Source organism: Pseudophryne corroboree, chromosome 8 (genome assembly GCF_028390025.1).
Source record: "Pseudophryne corroboree isolate aPseCor3 chromosome 8, aPseCor3.hap2, whole genome shotgun sequence".
Taxonomy (NCBI): domain Eukaryota; kingdom Metazoa; phylum Chordata; class Amphibia; order Anura; family Myobatrachidae; genus Pseudophryne; species Pseudophryne corroboree.
Genome location: NC_086451.1, coordinates 313,159,152 through 313,170,412, shown reverse-complemented (window position 1 = coordinate 313,170,412; position 11,261 = coordinate 313,159,152). Strand labels below are relative to the sequence as shown.

At 47.0% G+C, this 11,261-nt stretch overlaps 1 protein-coding gene across 4 annotated transcripts in view; it reads left to right on the top strand.

Moving 5' to 3' along the window:
- Positions 1-11,261, top strand: part of PDZD11 (PDZ domain containing 11) — a 156,069-nt gene that overhangs the window by 108,468 nt on the left and 36,340 nt on the right. The window lies entirely within an intron of this gene.

Sequence of the window (11,261 nt, the reverse complement as noted above, 5' to 3'; positions counted from 1 at the left end):
AGCATCTTTCTGTGTTAATCCCTAAAGGGAAAAACTGCAAATATTGTTTACAAAGAAATGTGATCAATGTGTACAATATATAATATACATCCCAATATTAGATGTCACTACTGTCTTTGTAAAATTAGTTCCACTAAGCAATAACAGACATCCACGTGAGCGAAGCCTCGGGCAAATGCTAATTATTCGTTAGAAAGTAATTATGTATTTTTATACCTTTTACTAAATTTTCCGATCAGAATATTTAGCAAGATATGAAATTAGAATATGATTATTAAAAACAAGGCTGTGTTTCAACTTCTAATTGTTATATAATGGGTATTTAATATTTATTGTTCACTAGGGGAAAATATAGTACGTCACTTTAAAATACAAATGTGACCTCATACACATACATGTGTCCTTCAAGATGGTGGGATTCCCGTGTTGTGTACTTTTTTTTCCTGCAATTTTGAGTCTTGGATTAGTGCTTTGTCATAAAGGTAAACTCAACACAGCATTAATCCGCGGTAGGAATATCTTCAACCCCAAATTGTTAATAGAAGTGCACTTTACTGATAGCTTGCACAGTTTCTAAGGGCTCTATTTACTACGCCTTGGAAAAGATAAAATGAACGGTGATAAAGAACCAACCAACCAGCTTCTAACTGACATTTCTCTTACTTCCTAGAGGATGCTGGGGTCCATTTTAGTACCATGGGGTATAGACTGTTCCGCAGGAGCCTTCTTCACTTTAAGACTTTTCAACAGTGTGAACTGGCTCCTCCCTCTATGCCCCTCCTCCAGACCTCAGTTTAGAAAATGTGCCCAGGAGACTGGATGCACACTAGTGGAGCTCTACAGAGCTTTGCTGGAAAAAGACTTTCTTAGGTTTTTTATTTTACAGGGAAGCTGCTGGCAACAGCTTCCCTGCTTCGTGGGACTTAGGGGGGGGGGGGGGTAGGAACCAACTTCTCAATTGGTTAATGGTTCTGCTTCCACTGACAGGACACAATTATCTCCTGAAGGGTACTGAACACAGCCCAAGCCTGGCCAGCGTTCACTCCCATAGCACTGCCGCCACCCCCCAATAGAGCCAGAAGTCAGAAGGCTGGTGAGTATATTACCGGAGTCCTACAGAGAGGGGATCCTCCGGTCATCGTTGGCGGCATACAGGTACACGCACAGCGCCCGCCATGTCTCTAAGCACAAGGGTGCTGAGCGCTGGGGGGGGCGCGCTCTGAGGTCATGTTTTGAAACCTTACTCTCACTGGCAAAAAGGGTACATACATGTACAGCCGCTGATGGGCCATCCCCAGCCAGTATAAATATTACATTGCTGAGGTTGAAGGGCGGGGCTTCTCCTCAGACTTGCCAGAACACTCACTGGGTGCCATTTTCTCCTGCATAAACTCCAGTGTGAAGCTCCTGAACGCTGTTTCTCCTCATGACTACGCTCATACAAGTACAGGGTGTTATAGAAGGGGCAGAGAGTGTTCATTATAATTAGGTCTGTGGGCCTATTATTGATATATGCGCTGTAAGTGGGTAATATTTCCACAATTCACAATAAGGCGCAGTGTGTGGACTGGCGAATCCCTCTGTGTCTCTCTGACAGACATTTTAGTGTGGGTCTGTCCCCAATAGCTCCCCTGTGTGTGTGTGTGTGTGTGTGTGTGTGTGTGTGTGTGTGTACACACAAGTGTGTAACATGTCAGACATTGGGGAGGGTTCTTCCCAGGAAGAACCCATTTTAGATGTACAAGAGGGTAATGTGGTGGCCCTTCCCTCTCAGAAGGAGCCGGAGTGGGTGAGAATGTTGCAAAAGAATGTCAATGCTTGCAAAGAAATTCTCTGAGTCTGAACAACAGACTAATATTGGAGGCAGTCTGTGGAGGATGCACTGTTTACTGACTCCTCCATATCATCCACTCGGGTCCCATCCAGTTCCCAGAAAAGGTCTCTGGCCCAGATAATGGAAGGGGACACAGATTCCGATTCTGACGTCGACACTGGGGATTTGAGAGGGGTAGACCCCAAATTAGCCATACAATGTGTGATAGTTCCTATAAAGGAAGTTTCCTGAAACAACACTGGTCCCAGAGGAAAAGGATTATTTAAAATTAAATAAAAAGCAGGTTGTGACTTTTCCTTTTTCAAAGGATTTGAATGCGTTCTTTGAAGAATCCTGGGCTTACCTTAAGAAGAAATTTACCCTTCCCAGAAGGATACGTGTAGCGTACCCTTTCCCTGAGGAAGACAGGCACAAATGGGAGACACCCTCACTGATAGACACCTCAGTTTCTCGGCTGTCTAAGAAAATAGTTTTGCCTGCCCCTGGTTCAGCCTCTTGAAAAGATCCAGCTTACCGTAAATTAGAAACAACCCTAAAATCCATAATATACGGCTAACGGAACGGTGCTCAGGCACACCATTGCTTGTGCGTGGGTAGGTAACGCTGGGGAAAAATGGTCTGACAACTTGCTTGTTAACATAGACACAGTTGACAGGGATGAAATAGTCCTAACTCTCGGCCATATCAAAGATGCTGCAGGTTACTTAGTTGAAGCTATGAAGGATATTGGGTTGCTGAGTTCAAGATCCTCCGCTATGGCGATTTCAGGCCGCATTGCGCTGTGGATCCGCCAGTGGAATGCTGATGCGGAATCAAAAAAGAATATTGAGGCGCTTCCTTACAATGGAGAAGCCCTCTTTGGAGACAAGCTGGATGCCATGATTTCAACAACTACATCAGGCAATTCAGCATTTCTGCTTTCCGCAGCTGCTCCACCTAGGAAAGGATTTCATTCTCATACGATGCAATCCTTTCGGCCCAACAAGTCCAAAAAGGCAAAGGGTGCCCCCTTCTTCGCAGGAAGAGGTCGAGGAAGAGGTAAAAAATCTACAACACCATCAGGCTCGCAGGAGCAGAAGTCAACAGCTACTTCTGCTTAAACCTCAGCATGACGCTGGGGCTCCCCTGCGGGAGTACGATCGGGTGGGGGCACGTCTACTGTCTTTCAGCCAGGTCTGGGTTCACTCAGATCTGGATCTTTGGGTATTGCAGATAATATCCCAAGGGTACAAATTGGAATTTCAGGACCTTCCCTCATGCCGATTTTTCAAATCAGCCTTACCAGCTTTTGTTCAGGACAGAGCAAAAGTTCTGAATGCAATACAGAAATTATGTCAAGACAACGTAATTTCCTTAGTTCCTGTGTCACAACAGGAAGAAGGGTTTTATTCAAGCCTGTTTAGTGCCGAAACCGGATGGCTCGTTCAGACCGATTTTAAACCTAAAGACTCTGAACCTTTATTTGAAAAGGTTCAAATTCAAGATGGAATCCATGAGAGCGGTGATTTCCAGCTTGGAGGAAAAGGAATTTCTGGTATCGATGGACATCAAAGATGCTTATTTACATGTTTCCATCTACCCGCCGCATCAGGCATATCTGAGGTGTGCGGTGCAGGACTGCCACTACCAGTTCCAAACATTGCCTTTCTCCGGCTGGGTCCACAGGTTATCCACAAGATAACATTGGGATATGCCGGAGCGACAGCAGAAATGGCACCAAATAGTCACAAGCTTTCTGGCCTCCCAGGATGCATCGGGCTCGTCCATATAATCCCGCCAACCGACTCAGTCAAATCTGTTTTTGTTTGGTGCGGCAGGAGCCGTACCTTGGTCACAGGGCTGCTGTTAAGGCAGCCCTAAGCTTTATTATTTTCTTTTTATAGTCTTGCTATGTTTTGAGTGATCTTTTCTTAACAGCGTCTTAAACGCATGCTAGAAAGAGTCGCTCCAACAACTCTCCACCGGGTTGCAACAACGCTTACCTCCGGGTACTAGTGCTGTCTCGGCGGGTGTCTGTGTCGGATGTTCTAGCAGGTCCAGCAGACGTTACCAGGCTGTGGCCAGAGCATGGGGAGAAGGTAAGGCTGTGGCCGGAGCATGGGGAGAAGGTTCCACTTACTAGGGGAATTCGGACACAGCCGCACTGTATTGGTGGAGGCTACAAACTTGATGCGCCGCCACCCTTAGGTGCACCAGCGCTATGCTTTAGGGATCATAGGCACCAGGGCTAGGTTGAGGCCGCGATCCCTGGAGTTTGTCAGCAGGTGGAGTCAGACGCTCTCCTGTTCGCCCCTCCCCCCAGTTCATGACCAGTTTCCGTGCATCTCCCGTCCATGAACTGATTGCCTCACTTCTGGCTCGGACGCTACCACGGAAAACTCGGTCGCAGCTTAGGCCGCTGCGACCGTGTACACTAGAGTTTACCGCCAAGACTGGGTCGCGGACAGGAGCGTCTGCATACACTAATCGTTCACTGAGCGTCTGTGTCCTTTATCAGTTAAAAGAGCAGCAGTGTACACTAGTAGCTTCTGGATCCACTCGGCGTCTTTCGAGCATATTGATCGATCCCGGAAGTGGGGTGAGTCTCCCCGTATCCCACTCTACTGAGTAAGGGTTATACAGTACTAAAATTCTATCTACTGTGTAGTACGAAGAATAGTTAATTTTGGTACACAATGCATATGAGGCCTGTACAGTACTGTTGTTTTCTGCATAACATGTCTGAAAACCTTGTGGTAATAGCTGTTTAAAAGCAGAATACGGTAATTGTACTCCTACATACTGGAGAAGTATTTTTGTGGTTGATTATATACTCGTGACAATGGCTAATATTTAACATGTGACTGACTGCTAGTGTGATTGCTGACTTTTCTATGTTTGTCGGTATTGTTTCTGAACCGCAGTTCCGGTGCTCGGGTTGTGGTCAGATTGATATCACTTCTATATTTATATAAGTGATTTCAGTCAAAGAGAGTGTAGTATATTGTATAAACGGATTATTCACCATATCTGTGAGCGGCAAAAGTGACGAGGATACTTGATCAAGGACTCCTACACCCTTAACATGTTTATCTTGTAAAGTATGGGTGTTAGCCCAGTATCTAACTTATGACGGGTTATGTGTAAACTGTTGTGCGTATCGGCAAAATAAAAGACAGGTTCTGGTTCAGCAACCAGTAGATCCACCATGGGGTGTGTTTGCACAGACTTTATCTACAATAGCTGACAGATTAGCACCTGCAGTTCCACACCCGGGAGTAGGATACACTATTAACCCTTACATGCAGCTCCCTTCTTGTGGTTTAATTCCAGCAGCTTCAACAAGTAAGCAGGCTACTAAAACCAGGGTAGATACATCTATGTTACAGACTGCAGATAAGAATACAGTGTATTCAAATACCCCATATGACGACCAGTCAGAGGGTTTCAGCTCAGAGGATATAGCTGAACTTATTGATGCCATGAAGGCTATTCTGTCTCTAGAAGAATCAGCCAAGGCAATATCAAAATCTAAAGCACCTGTGTTTAAACGTCCAAAAATAGGATTGAGTTTCCAGGGTCAGAAGATCTGACGGAAATTATGGAAGAAACCTTGGGCTACACCCAATAAGAAATATAGAATTCCGAAAAAGTGTGATTCTTACTATCCTTTTCCAACTGAGGACATCTAAAAGAGAAGTTCCTCCTAAAGTAGTTGCACATATCGTGCGACTTGTTCGAAAATCTATTTTACCGTTGCCCTCTACCTCACTGAATGATGTTACAGATAGAAGAGTAGATGGCTTCTTGAAAAGCGTTTTTTCTCTGTCGGGGGCTGTTGTAAGACCAGCTATGGCTTTAGCCTGGATGGCAAAAGCAATGGTAGAATGGGCGAAGGAACTAGAGAGTGGCCTCTCCGCACCTACCAGGGAGCAGGAGTCTCATCTAGGCCATATAAAACAAGCTGCGCAATATTTGGAAGAAGCAGCAATTGATATGGGTACGATTGCTTCTAAAACGTCAGCCTTAACAGTAGCCGCTCGTAGAGCAATTTGGCTACGTACTTGAAAAGCGGATGCAGAATCCAAGAAAGTTCTGGAAGCTTTGCCTTTTGCTGGTAATATTCTGTTTGGAAAACAATTGACAGATATTCTGGAATCGGAAGCTGAATCCAAAAAGGTCAGGTTTCCGGCTAGTTATAACCCTAAACCGAGGGGTTCAAAATTTCAGCCATTTCGATGGCAAGGTCAAGCAAAAGGAAATCAGGATTTTGGTACTTATCGATAAATCCCTTTCTCCGATTCCACAGGGGCCACTGGAGCGTAGTTACAATGGGGAAATAGTAAGCAGTAATTGGGAGCTGGCACTTTAAAACTCTCACACTGTGGCTAGCTCCTCCCCTACTATCTTCCCTCCAAGCCAGTCTAAGTAAAGCTGTGCCTGAGGAGAGCTGGAATAAACAAAACCTTAAGGTAGAGGAGGTTAATGACGCCCTGTAAACCAGGATAACACAACCCAAACCTGGAACAGAACCTAACAAACAACAGGCTAGCCCCAACTCAACCAGCAGTCATATGGTGATCTGCAAACCGTTAAGCAAAAAACAAGGAGGAACAGCGCTGGGCGGGCGTCCAGTGGCCCCTGTGGAATCGGAGAAAGGTATTTATCGGTAAGTACCAAAATCCTGATTTCTCCTTCATCCACTAGGGGCCACTGGAGCGTAGTTACAATGGGGACGTCCCAGAGCTCCCAAAATGGGTGGGAGAGCGCTGAGAGTCCTGTAAAACCGCTCGGCCAAACTGTGATGCAGAGGCTGCAAAAGTGTCAAACTTATAGAATTTGACAAAACAAATGTCGGTCCGACCAAGTAGCCGCCCGACAAAGTATTCATGGAGACCCCACGGGCAGCCGCCCACGAAGGTTCCACAATGCGCGTAGAGTGCGCTGAAATGGAAAACGGAGGCTCCCGAGCAACCGCCAAGAAGACTGTCTGATGGTTAGATGTATCCAACGGCCCAGGGTATGCTGGGACCCCGGCTATTTGGTACGGGAGCCTCATACAGAAGAGGGAAGAAAAACTTTGTCGAATAGCCTAAGATCTCTGCAGAGAGAGTCGGCGAGCCCTGACAACCTTCAAAGAGGGCCGAAAACACTGGGGTCAGATTTATAGGAAAAACGGACATCCCCTCTGGAAGAAACGACCGCTGAGTCTGAAGCTCAGCCGGGGGAGTTGCCAATAGAGTACTCCCTGAAAGAGAGCCCGAACTTACGGCCGGCAGGCTGATCTCTTTTGGAAGAGAACCGAAAGGGCAGAGACCTAGATTTCAGGTCAATGTATTTTGAAGCGCAGCCGAGCAAAACTTCCCAGAGAAACCAAAGATGACAGCTGAATGGTAACTGAAAGAAGGGGAAAACCCCTGTTATCCTCACTATGCCCTATAAAGTTTTCCAAAAGTGGCAAAAGCGAGAAGAGGTAACAGACTTCTGAAATCGGGGCCCAGTAGGCATAACCGAACTAGGGAACTCCTCCCTTCTGAGGTCTGGTGAACAGTCACACGGTTAAACGAAACCAGTTTAAGACGAACAAAGAAAAGGACCCTGTTGAAGTAGACAGTCTAGTCGAGGTAGGAGCCAAGGCTCCTGTACTGACAACAGGTGTAGCTGTATCTTCAAGTCATGCGCGGCCCAACCGGAGCCACCGAGAGGACTAGCGCGCATATTCCCGTCCTGTGTTACCGAAGTGAGGTAGGAATAAACAAAGGAGGCAGGATAGAAAAACCCGAAACTCCAAGGAGCCCTGAGGGCATCCTCGGCTACTACTGCTAGAGCTCACGTCTGAGAGCAGTAAAGGGTTAAAGAGTCAGACAGAACGCCCTGAGGTCGATCCGAAATCTCCGCCAACAGCGGACCAGCTGAGAAAACTCCGGGAAATGAACCCTCACCCGGGAGTCTGACCTGGCGGCTTGACCTGGAAAGAAGATTGTTGTCCTTCGCTCAGAGGGGAGTGTAGGCGACCACTCATTGCGTCGCAACCTGACTTAAGAAATAGAGTACCTGGTGCCGAGGAAGGAAAAATCCTCTGACGGACCGTGTTGAGAAAAGTCTACGAGGAGCATAAAGTGGATCCGTGTCGAACCAGAAGCTCCCGGATCCTCTGGAAATTCAGAAGCCACCTAATGTACAGAGTTGGATTGTAGCAGTAGATTGTCCCATTAGGGAACAAACCTCACTTCCTGCCCTAAAAAGAGTTATTCTGTGATCTTCCTGAACCCTGTGGTAGCGGAAGAGAGACCGAAAGGAAAGGACCGACAGTGAAAATGAGAGTCCTGTAATGCGAATCTGAGAAAAGCCCGATGAGGAAACCCAACGGAAATCGGTAAACAGGCATCCCTGAAGACAAGGGACGCGTAAAACCCCCGTTTTTCTGTTTAAAACTAGCAATCACAGACTGAAAGGATTCTAAGGACAGAATAGGCGTGGCCGAGCCATCTGGCTTCGGAACGTGAAAAGAAAACAAAGGCCTGAGAACTGTCCCGATTCAGATGATATGTGAAAAACAGGGATCAACACCCTTTGCGGTTAGAAGCATATGGAGCGCCGCCTGTATTATGACTCTCTTGTCCTTGTAAATCGGCCGACCCATGCCGAAGGACTCCTGAGACGGCTGTACTCCAAAATCTAATCTGTAACCGCCCAAGCCTTCTCAGTTCTCCCCGTAGGACCACCGACCTGCGCCTACCCTGGGCCCCTCCAGGTGGTAGGAAGGTCTAACCTGTAGTGGGTGTATAGGATGACCTAAAATCAGACTGGACCGAGGATGCTGAGCCTCTGCTTCAGCCTGTTACCCTGAGATCCCCTGGCGACGGAGATATCGCCCGTGTGGAGTGGAAGCCTGAAAGGGCACGGAAAGATCTAAAGGAAAGACCGGTAAAGGTCCGTCTTGGAGCTGAGGCTAGTAGTAGGAGAAAGAAAAGTGGACTTACCTCCAATGGTTCAAGAAATCCTGCAGAAAGTTTCTTCCCCTGAACCATCTGCCCCGTAGGATTTCATGTTCACCTGTCACTGTCGCAGCCCCAGCGGTCTTTGGGTTAAGACAGCCCAAGCGAAAATGCAGGTTCAGAGTCTGCAGACCTCAAAAGAACATAAAAGCAGAATCCTGATTCTGATCTGTCCCAAAGTATCAATTGATCCTGATGCGAAATATCCTGTAACCTAGAGGACAATTGTTCCACAACCTACCTGCTCCGGACAAGGTAGAACCCCGCTGCCGTATATGTGTCTTTGATGGATACCTGAGCAATGTTGCCTCAGGAAAATGGCAGCTTGTTGGACCGGTGATACATTGAGGGGTATACCTGGAGAGGTTCTGATGCCATTTCCTTCCGTCTGCGGGGAAAGGATAGGAAAACCAACATTGTTTGATATCTGAAACTTTGTATTCGGGTGTCTGCAAGCCGCCTACCGGAGCCTGCCTAGCCCATCCGAAACTGGACCATTTCGTCATTGGCGTCGAACCCTGATGGACTTGACGTGTCCGCCTCCCTTACCTGCAATATCAAGACGAACTGCTGTATAATGCACCTGGATATTCTGAGACACAGATTCAGACTGCACCGAAACCAGACCTTCTCCGTATCCTGGACATCTCTCGCCTCCTCCCAGAGAGGCCTTTCCACCGCTGAGTCGTGTAACATGGAAGGCTATCAAGGTTCATTTAGAAACCTGGAGAGGGGAAATGACGTACAAGGTCTCTGGTTAACAGTGACATTACCTGTATAATCTGAGCTGTTTAAACAGGAGTGTCCTGCAGGTGCGTGGAGGGCTAAGCAGATGGCTCCACCGCATACTTCACACCTAAGAGGGAATTCTTTTTGACTATCCCAGGTGAGACAAACAAAAGGAGAAAAGGCGGGTTAAATAAACCGAGCCCTATGTAAGGTCTGCACTATAACGTGTAGTGACCGACACGATTTAAATAAATTTTCTGGAGCAGCGGAGACCTGAACCAGTAGCGCTGCGCTGTGGGACAGGAGTCCTAGCCACTAGGCTATAAGAGCTCCCTTTTAAAGTTTTTTTTTTTTTTTGGGGGGATTCAAACCCTGGTCCCCCTGTTCAGATACCCGCTACTAGCGTACTGCGCCGCAGCGCTATTTGTCTGATGCCTTAAAGTATCTGTTGTGGTACTTGAACCCAGGCCTCTGTGGTTGGGTGTTTAGGGGATTAGTGTGCTGAGCCACACTGTCTCATATATACACATTCCCCAAATTACCAATATCATTAGTACCCAGTGACACCCAGGAATAATAAAGTGAAGGCAACACCCCGCCCTGTATGTAGTGTACCGCTAATTTAGGTGCACCAGATGTTTTCGGTATTTTATTATTATAAAACATTGTGGAAGTGGTTTTACCCCCCATATATTATTGTATGTATGTATGTATGTATGTATGTATGTGTGTATGTGTATATATATATATATATATATATATATATATATATATATATATATATATATATAGTTAGTAATGCAAGGACTGGCACTCCTTAAGATCCAAAAAGAACAGAGTAGGTGCCCAGGTGCCAGATGTAGAAATTGGTAGCAGAGTGAAAGGATCCGGCACTCAAAGGACTTGATGTAAAGCAATAAGCTGGTTCAAATATCAAGCTGACAGCGCAGCATTAATAAGTCCAGGACTTAATTAGTAAGGACTTATTAATGCTGCGCTGTCAGCTTGATATTTGAACCAGCTTATTGCTTTATATCAAGTCCTTTGAGTGCCGGATCCTTTCACTCTGATATAGATATATATATATATAATATATATATATATATCACACACTGAACCCAACAGGGTAGATAAATACTGTCTATGTGAAATACTGTAGGTTAAATAAATATTGCATACCAGATTTTAATCATTTATGAGCTGAGCCCCAGCTCCTGTTTGAACTACAGCCTCTATGAAATGTCTGGCTGAGGACTCCCCTGCAGGGAGGAATGTAGCCAAAGTGAGGTAAAATAAATATGTCCGCATCTCCCTGCACAGAGAAAACTAACATCCTCCTAAGACAGGCTCTGCTGCCTGACCCTGAGCGCTGGGAACCGCCGCCGGGAGCCCGCTGTAAGCTTCACCCCCACCGTTACCTCCTTGCAGCGGCCCAGGGAGCCGAGGACCTGTAATCGGTGCTGTAGCGGCCCGGGGTCCGGAGAGCGGAGGCGCTCCGGAGAGCGGAGGCGGAGGTGCTGTAGCGGCCGTGTACACGCTGCTGCAGCGGCCGGGGAGCGGAGGTGCTGTAGCGGCCGGGGGGCGGAGAGCGCTGAGCCCGCCGTACAGAGCGGGAGTTAGCTCCCCCCCCCCCCCCCCGCTTCGGCGCCAAATTTAAAATGAAAACCCGCTGTTGTGCAGAGTAAGCGGGAAGCGCCCTGTATCTCCCCGGCCGCCTGTAT